Here is a 15,883-nt window from a genome sequence, read left to right on the forward strand (position 1 = left end):
CATCTATGTAAAGTAACGCTTTGTTTCAGTCATCTGGTATATTTTGAATGGCTGCATTGCTGTGTTTTGGTGTCTGACATTTTCTCCTCCTTGTTAAAAGTTCATTCTGGCTTGTTATGATTTGGGTCTCATACCCACGTTTGACCATCATTACTGATGAACATGCTTCTCAACACTATAAAAAAAACCCCAACATGAAGCCACCAAGTTCCCACATCTCAACAGCATAACGCATAGAAAATAAATGCACAAATCACGCGAATGGGCTCAAAAGAAGCTTCCTTCAATAAAAGCATCACATCCAGGAAACCGTCACGCCAGAGTACACAACACAGTGACAGTTTTCTCAGGTCCTGTTTTCTCTGAAAGATCTGATTTGGATTTGTCAGAAGCAAGCATGCAAAATATATTAGGACTCGATTATTCTTGTCATCGCACTATTTGACACATAAAAAAAAATTAAGGCTTCATGTATTGTATTGATCTTTTTTCTCCAAGTGTTGTAAAACTTTTTTTATGCTCGCAAAAGTAAACTGTTTTTCCTTCACAAAGCTCTGAAATGTGATTAAACAGTGAGGAGTGTCATAAAGAGCCTGTACTTTTTCTGCTGAATATCGTGTGGAGTTGTACAGAAGGAACCATGTTTTCTGTTGTTGCTTTTGTTTTGTCCAAATTAAGGCTTGGAGCTGCTCTGGATGTGCACGGCCACTTTTTGTGCATCGATCCACCTGAAAACATTTCGTCCAATCGCATCACAGCCCCTGAAAGGTATCGACGGAGGCTGCTCGGTGAATCAGTCCAACTTTTGTTCAGATACATCACAAATGCAAGAATGGTACAGTGGCAGGTTTTTTTTTTTTCTTTTTTTTTTTTTTTTAAGGCCACATGAAGAGAATCAGGCAGAATAAAGACATCTAGCCGGTTTTTGCATCTTCCTCGGCCTTTCTGAAGAGGAGACAAAGCAACATGAATTTTTCAGGGTTTTGAGAAAGAGGTAAAAAAAGAAACTCAGCTAAGGTGCTCTGTCTCACAGTAAGAATCGCAGCCCGCAGCTTCATATTCAGTCAGACAGGACACTTGCGCCTCCACTGCCAACAGCTGGTCACTCTTATTGATCCAGCTCTCCGTGTTCTTCTGCTCCTCTCTGTGTCAACAGGCCGTACTGTAGTTCAAGCATCGGTAGGCTACCACTCCTCCGTCAGTCTGTCCGTCCACTGTCAGCGGTGTAAATACTGAGTACTAACTGAGGAACGAAGGAAAACACATTTTGACTTTGCATTCTGCCAGAAATTCTTGTGTTCAATAAAGTTTAAAAAAAAAATAAATAAAAGGGTGAATACCGCGTGATCATTGGTAGCATGTGAAACTGTCACAATGTCAAATTGACGATTCCAATCAGATGTTTAAAACCAAAAATGTAGTTATTGTGTTGCGTTAGTGGGTTTATTCACATTACCTTGGCTCAGAAACGAGAAGAGGAGAGGCCACTCTTTTGTTTCCTTTAAAAAGGAATTCAAGGCTGCAGTTCTACCTTGTGGAACTGTGGAAAACACAGTATAACCACAACAAATTAATTCTGCATGAGCAGCAGAGAGTTGGTGATGCCTTGCACAGACTGAATTAGAAGAGTTCAAGCCTTCACACAATGGACAGCTTGTCGAGGTGTGTGTGTGTGTGCGTGTGTGTGAGAGAGAGTCTGTTTCAACAACAACAACAACAACTAAACCAGAACTGCCAAGGCCCAAGGGTCCCACCGGCTGGACAGTGGATTTTAATGAGGTTTATGAGAACTAAGCAGTAAATGCTCAAGACTGAAATGGTAAGAAAAATACATTTCCACCAAGAATAAACAGCAAAAAAAAAAAAAAAAAGATATTTCAGAAGATTTAGAAAATGGTGGAGAAAAAAAAAGATTCCTGACCCTTCACAGCTTTGTGGTAACGGCCAATCAGTAGTCTAAGAAAGTACAAGTAATATCACTTTTTAAACAATTTCAACAACACTTGTTTCATCTTGCAAAGCTACTTCAGACAGCCTCAGTTTCTAAAGTCCAATTTTCAAATAAAAGAAAGCTGCTGTTTAATTGCACTCAGTCATTCAGTCTTTGATTCATTCAGCCAACAGAAAGATAATCTTAGAGCCTTGACTGAAAGAAGCATACCAAACAAAAGTCGAGAAACTTTATTCAAATATTTATTTACAGGGGAAAAAAAGGAAATACTCATATTCAACTCAGCATTTCTTTTGAACTTAGAACCTGTACAGAGAATAATTTCAGTCGTTTCATCCAAGCAGCTTCAGTCTTGGAAAATCCAATTTCACAGTGTAGAAGAGCTCATTCTCAAGTCAAGTCAGGTTTTTCATCCATTTAGTCCAAAAAATTTCCTGTTTATGTTGAGTTACTTTTCAACCAGAGCAGGTCTTGATCAAAGTTTGAATAAGTTGCAGCAGCGGAGCCAGGCCCAGGCCGGACAATGGACGAAAATTCATCAAATAAAAAGTAATCATCTGCCTACATTTACAAATATATTAAATTTTTATCAATATCCGTCTGTGCAACCGAGCACCGAGCTGAACTACCTGATGTCTGTGTACCATGCGGCTCTTTATTTTGACCACTAGAGGACAGCATGTCCCCAGTGTAGAGACACTGAGTCTAACAAAAAAAAGTGAAAATCACCAGATGTCACATCTTTAGAAAGAAAATGATTGACATGTCTGAGCTGACTAAACGAGGCCACTGATGTTTAATGCATTTTAATTTTATCTCACTGTGAGGGAGGGAAATAATGCGTAAGTAGAGCATTTGTTTTGTCACTTGTGTTTATAATCCAGCACTAAACTGACCTCCAATCACATGGATCCTTCACTGTGATGCACTGAACCAGTGGACATCATGTTTGATCTGCAGCTGATCTGCGGTCCAAAAGATGGTAGACTAACACGAAGCTGCACATGATCAGCAGAGGAATAGTACGAAACGAGCAGTTTGAACACTGTGAACCACACATCAGTGCAGACTTATTATTCTGCTGAACATTTACAGATCGAAAAAAGAAGTCCTGAAAGGTGTTAGAGCAGAATCTTTTATATTAATGACTGATAAAACCGGACAATGTTTCTTTTCTGTAATGACGCTCTGCACAAAATGAGCCATGGCACAGTGCTGATGAGTTTTAGTTTCAATAAAAAATGCAAAAGGACAGCCATTACATTTTAAAATGAAAATCCCGTCGCTGCAGCAGTTTGTTTGTCTCTCCTGCACCACATTTATATGACAGCTACAGTCACTTCCACATATAAAACTATAATTAGCTCATTAAATAAGACGTATGTTGGGATGTGACCTCATCTGTTTGTCAACACTTCAGCAATCATTTATAATGTTCAAAAGGAATAAATCATCAGCGCCGAAATAGCTGTCACTAATTAAAAGTGTGTCAACTTTTACAGTGTAACTCACTTTCTCTTCTGAGAGAGCGAACAGGAGAGAGACAGCCGTTTGCTATTGGTGGCGACACTCCGGCCATCAGATTCATTTTCATTGATATTTGTAAAGAAATGAACAGACTCTGTACTTAAAGGTTGTTCAGCACTCCCCTATGTCCTTCTTCACCCTCTGCTCCACCCCCCCCCCTCCACCATCAGCTTTGCACTCACCAGATTAGGGTTCTTTTGGAGGGAGCCATCCCTCCCCCATGCTATAACAATGGTCCAGTGTGGTTGTCTTTGGCTTGGGACTGATCTTACACACAGATAGCTGAAAACACACAACCCGGCCTCACCACACTTACCTGTCTCAACACAAATTTACTTCAGCCATTACACACACACACACACACACACACAGAGAGAGAGAGAGAGAGAGAGAGACAGGAGGGAAACTTTGAGTTAAGCTGTTTGCACCACATCTCACCTCCGTCTTATGACTTCAAAGGGTGACATGAGTCAACATGTGAGTTACTCATTACAGTGGTTGTTCATTTTTCTATCATTCTTTATAATCAAATGAATCAATACGCAGCATGTGTTTGGTTTGTTGTTGTTGTTGTTTTTTTTTACTATCAAAAGAAGCTGCAGCTTGTTGGCATCACTGATCAGAGAGAGAGAAAATCAAAAAGCGAAATGTGTGGGGACTGGGCAAAGCAAAAGGGAGCCAGTAAATCTTCTCATTTGGAAAAAGTGAACAGCACCAATATTTGAATTAGTGTTGGAAAATGTTTTGTACTGCTGTTCACTATATTTCCTGAAAGATTTGGGGATATTAAAACGCAGGTCATTATTTATTTCTCAGCCTGGCAGAACATCTGATGAAATAAATCAAGAGTGTTTAGACTTCTTCATGAAGGCAACTCATTTGCAATATTGCTTTTGATTAGAGTTTGTGTTTAATGTCATCACATCTGGAGCCTCTCTAAATTAAGGCCAAAATTTTTCTGACATGTACCACAAAGTGCAGAGACTGGGAGGTACTGTTGTATTTTTACAGTGAACTGACACACAAACAACAACAACAAAAGGCCATGGGAAAAATCAAATGTGCCTTTTTTTTTGTGCTCTGCTCTTTTGTTTTGTCTTTTTAGCCCCATTCGGTTCACTGCTGTCACTTGTGTCACTTTACATTTTACAACAAGGCAATTTCTCCTCTACGTGACCATCGTTTGTATGTTTTAAAATGAAATGAAAATTTCTGCCTCATGTTATTTCAGTGAGAGAAATATCAGGTGTTTAAATAAGCATTTCCCATGTGGGTGATTGCATCTTTTTTTTTTAATTATGGCTTTGTAATAAAGATACATAAAAAGTGTTGTTGAGTGTAGAATAAACAGTAAATCCTTCCCAGCGAGGCGCTGCGGTCCTGTTTGCTGATGGGATTTCAGCTCTTGGTTGGTTCGTGGACTAACAGTGTTTTCCTCATCCGCTCAGGGAACCCACGTTCAGAATAAGCACCATGTTAATATACTCCAAAACGGCAGCAGTAATATTTTGTGCTAAATGGTGGAATAATATTCTACGGTAAAAGCCTGTAAACAGTCAAATGCAGGCGGTGATGCTAAAGTGATTTGATGAAACAGAAGGCCGTGTTTTCCGTCAAAGTCAGCTTTGTTGAGGAGATTAGAGTGCAGTCTGAGTATACCTGAGGCTGAGCTGTACTTTGTTTTGAAATATACAGACAGATGTTTGCACAGTAGATTCTCCCCCTCGTTTCCCTTTGTTTTCCTGTAGATTGTTGAGTAATATTTGTTTTTTCATGCAAAGCCACGTTTCAACTTTTCATTTCCAGGCTGCTTCTGTCTTTCCCTTTTTTTTCTCTTTGCTTTTGCCTCAGTAACAGAGTCGGCCAGCCATGCATTCCTATCCAGAACACTCTGCTTCATCTCTGCTTCCCAACCTTTTAATCACATCAGTGTTACATCACAGCATGCGCACACACACACACGCGCACGCACACACGCACGCGTGTGCACTCCTACTTCCTGCTGTGACCACCATGCCAAAAACTTTATCCCCACATAATGTCATTCCTTCCCCTTTCCTGCTTTTTCTTCAAACTTTCTTGTGGTTTTAAAGTCTCATCATCTGCATCTTTATATCTGATTCTCCAAACTTTTTTAATGGGTCAGGCTTGCATGCAGCAGAGTGTACTGGACGGACACTGATCCCTTAGGAATGGATAGGTTTCGTGTGACCAGTTTTATGAAGGAGAGTTTGTGTTATTTTCCTGTATTCATGTTTATTTATTTGCTTACTGCATCATATCTGGCTCATGATTCTCACAGGGATGTAACCAAAACAAACAAGACATCTCTTAGACATATGCTGGAGTAATTCACACTTTTTCCGTGGCTGCTATTGTCCGTTCCTTTGAGGATAAATGTCCATAAATCCGCTCGGAAATCAAAATATCTGAAGTAATGGTCTCTGTGTTTCCAGGGTACTCAGGGCTAACGCACTGGCTCTTTTCAGAGTCAACAAGATCCAAACAACAGGCTGAAAAACATGTCCTAAAAGATTTATGTTGGATAATCTGTTATTTAGTCATCAGGAGCTTGAATAATAAAACTAACTGAAGTTGCACAGATGTTTTTTTACTAACCCCCCAAATCTTGAAGCCACAGAGGAGAAAAATGACAAGATGAAATCAGAAATTGTCCCAAAATGGTCAAAAGAGCTTTCCAGATCTCCAATTGTCCCTCTCATCGACATATCTCAGTTTATTATTTCATTAGAATATCTTGTCCTTGATACTTTTTCTAATAGTCTGCACAAGCACACATTGAAGATGAGTGTATATCATTCGTAGAACATTTTTCTTTCTCTCTTATTTTTTCAGTGGTTGCAGTCCCATGCTTCAACACACTATGTTAATAATGTACACTGAACACATTTATTTCCTTTATTTCCTTTTCTTTATTAATTGAACTTGCCACAGTAGCCATAACTGATTATGTATTAGCCCTAAAAAAAGGAAAATTGGACTTATGACTTACGGAAAAAACATGTTGGGGGTTTAACGTGTGTAGGGAAATGCAGGCTGTTCGTTTTCTCTCCTGTTTTAACATTCACCTACTGCACCGGACCTTTCTCAGAAATACAGCAGGAGTTCCAGCAAATCACAGAACTTTCGGTTTTTGATCAGCAAATCTTCAGAAGGAGGCTTCTTCAAAGAAATAACTTCCCACTTCACTTCTTAAGCTGAACAAAAACTCCTCTTAAATGAATGGCTTTTGCTCACAGCTTGTGGCCGCAGCTGGCAGTATTGTTGCCCACTCTCGTCCGCTGGCCACAGAACAGACAGACAGAGGATGAAGGACCGTGGAGGGGGGGGTGGGCTGACACAACAGGTACACACATGAAACAACTGCAATTATTGCCTTTCCTCCTTCTCAACACCATCGTTGGACTTCACAAGGTGTTGGTTGAGTCGCTTATTTTGTTTTTGGCTTTCTGAGATGACTTTTTTTGTGAAGAAGATGTTTGAAATCTCTTTTTCTGACTTGATGGATGGATAGACAGATAGATAGATGAGCAAAAGTATTTCTGATGTCTCTTCATTCCCCTTGTCAGACCTTGAATATGGGGTCAAGTGTTATTGCTACCTTCAGGCCGCCTCTTCTGTGAACAATAGCCTTGAGGCACAAATGTAGCCTGGTTCACTACAGAAAACCTACCTCAAAGTTTAACCATATTTACCACAAGGGTGGACACACTCTCACCACTCTGGAGCTCTACAAACAGAGTGTCGATGTTTAATCTGAGAAAAACTAAAATGAAATCATTTTTCTCAATAATTTGTAAGAAACAAGGTAATAACGCCGCCTTGGCGTGCTGTTCTTCCACCACTTTATTATCTATTGAACACTGCCATGCCTACATTATAACGCCACAGGGGCGGATGCTTCATGAGCATCTTCACCCAGTGCAGGTATAGTTACAGCCAAGATGCGAACAAAGTGAGGTCTGCTTATTTATGCGGTTATCCAATCATCACTGTCAATCATATGGTGGGAGGGAAGTTTATAAAATCTTGGCGATAACTGCGAGGAGATAATAATAATAATAATAATAATAATAATAACAAAAATGAAATAGAAGATTAGAATATTGACATCAGAATGGAGAAAAATGCGTTCTCAGTTTGATACTGACAGAAAGCTACGGTAACTCAATAACCTCTATTTACTGTAGATCCACGCAGCGGATAATAGTCATAATTTGCATGAATGCATAGACTCGACCTGTCATGTGTTAATAGCCCAGTGATGCCACTGATGGTGTAATGGTATGGGGAGTGTGTTTTGTTGTTGTGTTTTTTTCTTCTTTAATGTCAGTTTATCACAGTTGGAATGCAACCGCCAACGTGAGGCTCATTGCTGGCCAGGCACACTGAATCATCTTTTAATGGTTACCTCTGGCATGACAATGCACCGTGTCATGAGGCAAAACTTGATCTCTTCTGCTTCTAGTTTTGTTTACCGACGGATGAAAAACAACTGATATTTGTAATGAAATATCTTCTCTTGCTGAGTCTGTGTTTTTATTTTGCTTTTGTTTTTTTTTTCACATCCAAATAAGTCAGTGCCCTGAGTTCAACTAAAACATTCTTTTCATTTTGAATTTTATAAGGTCTTTTTCCAATCTGTATGTATTTTACCTATCTGTTTTTATATTTCTGACACTGAGGCCAGTCACTTTTTGTGCGATTGTTTCCAGCACATTGCAGCGGTTGCTCATAACTGGTGAATTTTACCAATGATTTTCTCTGCTTGTCTAAGTCTCCTTATTGAATCAATGTTGTCTTACTCTTTTACTTCTGCTGGTTTCTATCTTTTTATGCAACTCTCTTTTGGATAGTGTAGCCTTGTCTTCCTCGTTCCATGCTACTTTTGCCATTTCTGATATGAAATGTTAAAAGAAGAATTTGTTTTTGTGAATACAACAACAACTTCAGTGGGTTAAATAACCAGATCTAAATGACGTCTCCCCCAGTTACAAATTAAAGTAATAAATCCATGTGTCTGAATTTTCTCTCCTATACGGGGGAAGCCAACTTTAAATCTATTTAAATTCTGAGCCATCTTTGAGTAAACTACATGTCTCATTTTAGTATCTCAAGTGTCCCATTTTTTTGGGGGGGAAATCAAAATATTATCACCCTCAATTTAAAAAAAACAAAAAACAAAACAACATCGAGGGGGGGTCCTCAAAGATGTTGTACGACGTCAAGATCAACCAACGCCCGCTGACGTCATCGGCGGCGCGTGGAGTGAATGCTCTCGTCTCCTCTCAGAGATCTTCACTCCACGACAGGTGCTTTCTGATTGCGTCATCACGTCGGCTGGCTGCAGTCCACGAAAACCGAGTCACGCGTGTTAGTTTGTGTACCTATTTATTGTTTTAATAAGCTGACTTCTTTTAGTTTTACTTAACCCCCCCCCCCTTTTTTTTTTTCTAAAATCACCATCTGCTCCTGCTGTGAGCAGCATCCTTAAAAAAACTGTTTTGTAACCGACCGCAGGAGACGATGAAGACGGAGCTCAGCAATGAGAGGTGAGCAGGTAACACCAAAGCCAGTTTTTAGTTTAAAGGAAAATGGAAACACACACAAAAACACACTTACAAACATTAAATGCCTTTCTATCACCCCAATATAAGTTCTCCAGTAATCACACATGCTTAGTATAGCTGAAGTGTTTCAGAAAACTTTTCATCTTTTAATACAGTTTGGTCTGTTTACCAGTTTTTTGCTCTCCAAAAGTGTTAAAATACCCAAAACGTAGATCCAGGAAAGTTTCATTTTCTCAGTATCCCAGTGTAAGGTTCTGAGAAGACATTTGAGATGTGCTGAAATGGGAGTTTTGCAGCATGACTGTGCTGCTGGCAGATCTGGAGATATTGTGATGCAATAGTGTCAACATGTGTCAGAAACTTGGAGAAATAAAAAGTGAAATTCCGACAGAGTCGGTGCCACGCAGAACTGAAGCCGATCTGAGAGCAAAGGGAGGCCCCTTCCAAGTATTGTCATGGTTTTCCTAAAATGTGATGGCAAAAGGTTAAAAATTAAGTGAAACTAATTCTGGGAAATTGAGCTGATGAGGGCTCATAGAGCTTGAGAGTATTTTCTGTCTGCTGCGAACAAAAATTCAGTGTAATGGAAACAATATAAGATATTATATGAACTAATGCATGGCAACTCTCAAAGAAACTGCAGCGTGCTAGATATGATGGTAAACAATGATTATGGCTGGGAAATACTTTAAATGCATTATGAGTACTTTTCTTCAGCGTGCAGTGCAAAGAATTCATTATGTCTGCGTAATGGCGTGTTTTCTTACTTCAGTGCCTAAGTACATAAAAGCTTTAAAATATTCTTTATGTCAAGCAATCAATTGTTCACGGTCCGAGAAGTGTTCTCTTTCCAGATGCTCACCTGTGGATCTTTCTTATTTTGTTGCTTTATGAAAGTACTGATTGCATTAGCTTTCTTTCTGAAGTTAAAGGTTACAGAATGTGTTTCAAATGAAATAAAATTTGTTGTCCAAGAACTAAAATTGGTGTAATTTTATTCACATAAAAAAAAAAAAAAAACAACCCAAACAAACAAAAAAACAGTACAGTGACTCGGCTCCAAATGTCATGATGTAGATCTACCTCCCATTGAAATTTTTATCTTGCCCTTGAAGATAAAAAAATAAAAATAAAAAATATAGCATTGGTTACATTTTCAATCCTCCTGTTCTTAACATTTTGTCAGTCGTCGTTGATTGCGTCTCTGAGAAATAATTAATAGACTAAAGTTTATTTTCTTTCCCTCTCTATATCTAATTTCTTTAAAATGAGGCTAATTCATTCACAGCAGAAACTTGCAATACTTTACACTTTATTCTGCCACTACGTATCCCCTTAAACTCAAAACCATCTACAGGAATTGTGCAGGCACTGTCGTCTCACATAGTGGTGCGAGTACTCTGATCATATTTTTTTTTTCCCCCCATATACTTTAAGAAATTATAATTAAAAAGAAAAACAATCAAGAATTCAGACCAGAATGTTGAAGCCTCCAATAATGTTAAAACTACTTTGAAAAGGTTAGTAACTGTCTCGAAACTAAGGAAACAACAGTCCCTATTTCTTTTCAAATTATAGTTGGTTGTTGATTGAATACTGTTACAACTCCCACTGCAGGTCATTCTGGCTGATGGCTGCTTCTGATTATTTGAAGAAAGGTTTATCCTTCCTTTTCAGATTTTTGATCCCCTTGCAGGGAGCAGGATCGTTGATACCTTATGCATAACGCTTTCATCTGCAGGATGTCATGATGAGGTTAGGCTTCAATTGGTTGCCAAAATTATCTTTTCAATAGGTAAACCTCCAACTTGTGCATTTACAAGAACCCTTTCAACAGGAACTATAATTCCTGATCTCAAAATTGTAAATTCCTTTTTAAATTTTGGGATCAGAGATCACTTATAATTTATTGACTTATTCCCACTATTCAATGTTTTTCAAAAATACTTTAAAAGGTGGTGTACAATAGAGGGCTTGTGCACCTTCAAGAGTCAAGTAATTTGTATGAGTACCTGTGTCAATTCAGGTATAATGCATTATACCTTTGAGGCTTTTATTCCGTTCTTTGATAAACTTCTTTGAACAACAATACGTATGCATTGGCTATATTTTGGATTCAGTGGGGTTTTTCAGGTTTCAGTCATAGTGGAATGAGCCAAAGGAAAGTATTCCAACAATGATATATCCTGAGGTGATGTTATGTCTAAGTGTCGTTGGTGTACGGTTAGAGGTTGAACGTGCCCAGTAGATCTCCAATGGAAGGCATCCAGAGGCATCCTCACCAAAGTCCTGAGCAACCTCAGCGGGCTGCTTTCAAAGCGAATGAGTCGTAGCTGTGCTCTGAGCTCCCTTTGGATGTCAGTGCTGCTGCCTCTATCTCGAAGACTTAGCACAGCCACCCTGCAGTTGAAACTCATTCCAGCCGCTTCTATCCGCAATCTCGCAGTTTCAGGCACTACCAAAAGCTTTGGATCGTCGGTGAGGGCCATAAATCGAGAGCTTTGCCTACTAACTCAGGTTCCTCTACCCCACAATGGTGCACAACAGTATCGGCTATAATGCCAACACTACACCAATGTTTTGTTGTGTATTATGGCAAACCCCCCCCCCCCCCCCCCCCCCCCCCAATATTTGTTAAAATACTTCCCTCTTCACTCTCATATTACAATATGCTATGGACAGTTACCTTTTTTTTCACAAGCTTTATCAGAGTTGAAATATTTACAGTAGTAACTAGACTGAACACTCATCCCCGTTTGAATTGAATGTTCTTTCTGTTTTGAACATGAATGCATATTTATTTATAAATGTGAATCTGGTTTCGTTTCTCAACCATATACATTTGATAAATTAGTTTAATCAAATGCTGTAATTAAAACATAAAATAGTAGATGTGGGCATCATTTGCATCTGGCAAGATTTAGAACAGCTCACTGTTTAGCGGATCGGTCATACAACTTTAATTTTGTGTTCTGTGATCTCATTTATTGCGTTATTATTTGTGGCAATTGCACCGTGCGCTGATCATTTGCATTTGTCTTATGTAACTAAATTAAAGCGAGGGTCTCCCTTGACAGTCAAAGAAACACAAAATAGGTGGTTTAACAAAACAAAGTACCCAAAGTCTGAAATGTAGTAATGTCACTGACACATATTTTATTATCAGGAATAAATCAGTGAAAGAGGATAATCACTTCTGATGGTGTTTGTCAAGAGATAGAAGAGCATGGGGATTAGTACATGTGCATGCAAGCATGCATGTATGTATGTGTGTGTGTTAAACTAGATATCAAATATGTGGCTGCTGTTGAAATGATAATACTTAAATACAGAGAAATATTTAACACTTAAATGATTTCTACAAAACATCCACATAAATAAACTGCATGAAATGGGTTTGCGTATTTGAATTCAAATGGGAGCCAGTACAGGCTTAGCCTCATTTCCCAGTTCAGCAACATTGACCATTGGCAATTAGTTTTTAATTCAAATGTGCTGTTGCTTGTCAGGGCTTCACGTCCCCTACCTTGTTTGACAAAAGATTTTGCCCTTGAAGCAGGGTCAGCCTTTAAACGGTGATAGATATAGACTGGAGACGGTTTGAGTAATGTCTTTTATGGTTCAACTTTGTTCTCTCTTTTAGATAAGTTTGGTTAGCCTGAGGGTTTACAACCTGCCTTATCATTTGATTCTCATGTTTTTTTTTTTTCCCCCCACAGGCTCCTTTTTTTAGCGATGTCACCGTGATCCCAGATCTCAACTAAACAGGTCAGTACCTTTATTCTCATCAGCAACGTGAACAATGGCCAAAACCTACAGCTATGCTTTAACAGGAAACATCTCATGCTGCTCCTGGTTTCCTTCATAATGAGATAATGCTTTAACATCAGTTACCCCACCATTACTTCAAAACAGGCCAAAGAATTATCCTGCGTGTTTACCAAAGCATCTATTCACCACAGCCTGTAAAGTGTTGTCTCACCATAGCCAGGCAGTGTTCACACTTTCACTTGCATCATGCCTTTTCATACATTGTAACAATGGAGTGATGGGAGTAAAATGGAGTGGTTTCGAGTTAAGTTGGGTTAGAGGATAAGTATATCAAAGTTATCCAAAGTGATTCCTGCACAGATATTGAAAATGAGGAGGAAAAGGGAAGAAGGAGAAAGAAAGAGAGAGAGATGTGCTGTAGGATTAGCTGTGAGGAGCTTCCCTGTGGTGAGCAGGCCTTCTTTTTCCCAGGAACACCAGGAACACTATAAGGTGATTACTGTGTCGTTTGCCATCGGTCCAGTGGTTAAGCACTATGGACACAAGGGCTTGACTGCCTCTACTCAGGACAAAGGGAATCAGAGTTAGATTTTTACATCATGCCTAAGAATTTTATATCCCAATGGACATTAACAGGAAATGGAGAACAAGGCGACAGGAAGGATGTCCGAAAGACATTTTGGAGCTCCTACATTTTGTATATGTGTCTGTGTGTGTGTGATTTTTAAAGGTTGGGTGAGGGGGTGATGAAGAAATGTGTGATGAAGGAAGGAGGTTTTTCTTTCTTTGGTCTGAATGAAAGGCAGCTGTAGCCTTGCTGGGGGAGAGGACAAGTGGTAGTGGGTGGTGTGGAGAGGGAGCCAGAGGACAGCACACACCCTCACACCTAAGTGTACAGCTGTTTGGAGTACACCGCTAAAATCTGTCAAGCTTGACCCAACGGACTGTGGATCTTTCTGTGCAGGCCACAGACTGCTGATATTCAATATGAAATTATTTTCAATTGATTCATTCTTAGCTGAAGTACAGGACAACTACAACATGAATTGTAGAGCACGCATGAAAGCAAAGACAGACTGCTGTGTCCTCTTGCAGTGCTTATAAGAAGCAAACCTCTGTAAGGTTGTGACGCTATTTCAGGTTGAAGCACTTTTATTTATACAGCCAACAATTAACTTACTCACATTAAAGCTGAGTAGGTTGTAGCAGGTGAAAGATGTGGGCAGTGTCAGACTTTAGACTGCCAGCATAGGTTATTTCTTGGAGGAAGTATTCACCAAGGTAAACTTTATATTACTTTAAATAAATCATATTGAACTCTCAAAGTTGGCAGTAGAAGAGGTTTAGTTTTGGTCAGTGCCACTCACTGTGTCAGATCACTGATCAGGGTGCTGTATATTCTGGGCTCCTCGGGGTATAGCCTCTTGATTACCTCCGTGATATTGCTGTAAACAGTGTTCATCATTTTCATACACTTAATGATGCACTGCATTCAATCTAAAACAATTTTATATCAAACCACATTTCTACAGTCTTTTTCTTTTTCCTCGCCCCCCCCCCCCCCCCCCCCCTTCACTGCCTGTCTTTTCACATTTATGTCTTCACCCACCATTTCACCATTGAGTCCTTCCCTTACTCATTACAGTGATGTGAGATTAATTTAAGTACACGGACTCCGTACTAAACTAGTCTATCTCTGGGCTTTTTGGCCCTTCCAAGATGTCCATGCAATCTCCTCTGAAAGGAAAGAGGCTATTAAGCAGCCTTCAAGAAAGGATGGAGGGAATCAAACCAAGGGCAATTGAACACAGGTAGAGAAACAAATTCACACAGTGACACTGAAAAGAAATTGAGGTTTGTGAATGTGTTTGTAATGGTATTTCTTTAAATATGCTATTTTAGGTGTCTCTTCAAGTATTTAATATACACTCTGATTGCATGGCTACTGTGGTTTCTGTGGATGTAGCACACATTTTATTCTTTTACGCGTTTCCTCTTTCATTAAAGAACTAGAAAGACGTACTTCTGAGATAGCGACATAAAGGCACTACGTAGGCTGAGTGCAATTAACATGCAGACATAATAAGGTGATGAACGTGTCTTCTCTATATGGACAAAGTCAGGAGAATGCACATGAATAGATCAGTCAGAACCACTTGGTTCACACTGTGGTGTATATGCAGTTTGGCCATGTTGTTCAGAGAAAGCACTACTCAACATCCTGGCACTTAATTTTACCTCCATATCAAGCCACCTATCGAAAGGCTAGTCCTCCTTATTTGCAAATAAATATAAGGGGACCCCCAAATTGGCTCCTGAAGGACTGTCCTGATGTGCAAGATCAGGGTCAACTGGTCTCATTATATGCAGTAAGTAGCATTAGTTTAGCTAGAGAGAAAGAAGCAGCCTGCTGCGACTTTTGGATGTCACCTGCCACATGACCACCTCGCACATCAAAACCATTGCTTAAGAGCCCCCTCGCATCACTTCGCTTGATCATCCCATTTCCCCTCCCGATTATTCCATGCGGACAATTTGACACTCTTTTCATTCAGTAGTGTTAAATCATTTCGACTTAGATACGTAAGTGTTCAGGTAGAAGTCACCTTCCGCTTCTGTCAGGACATGCCAAGTGGATGTCCAGTCAGAATTAGAATGAGAAAAAGATGAATAGTCTGAAGCAATGAAGAACTAATTCACATCAGATCTTTTTCTTTCATCCCTGAGCCCGGGGAGGTTATGAAGTCAAAAGGCTCAAGTCCCAGTAAAACCCCAATAGTGTTAGTTGTTAGTCTAAATTCAAAACATGTGACTCAAGAACAAATCCTTTAACTGAAGTCCACAGAAAATTGCCTCTCTGTGATAGTTTTCATTTCAGCTGGCTCCTGACTTTTCTGTTTGAGATTCAGATTGTGTGCCAACGCACCGGTGATTCGCAGGCAATGATGCATACACATATTGGAAGTGAAGCAGGAAACAAAAGCAAATGCATGTCGGCTCTTGGCATCATTCAGAAGGTGAAATTTGATTTGAGTTCACTATC

Source organism: Echeneis naucrates, chromosome 14, assembly GCF_900963305.1.
Source record: "Echeneis naucrates chromosome 14, fEcheNa1.1, whole genome shotgun sequence".
NCBI classification, from domain to species: Eukaryota; Metazoa; Chordata; class Actinopteri; order Carangiformes; family Echeneidae; genus Echeneis; species Echeneis naucrates.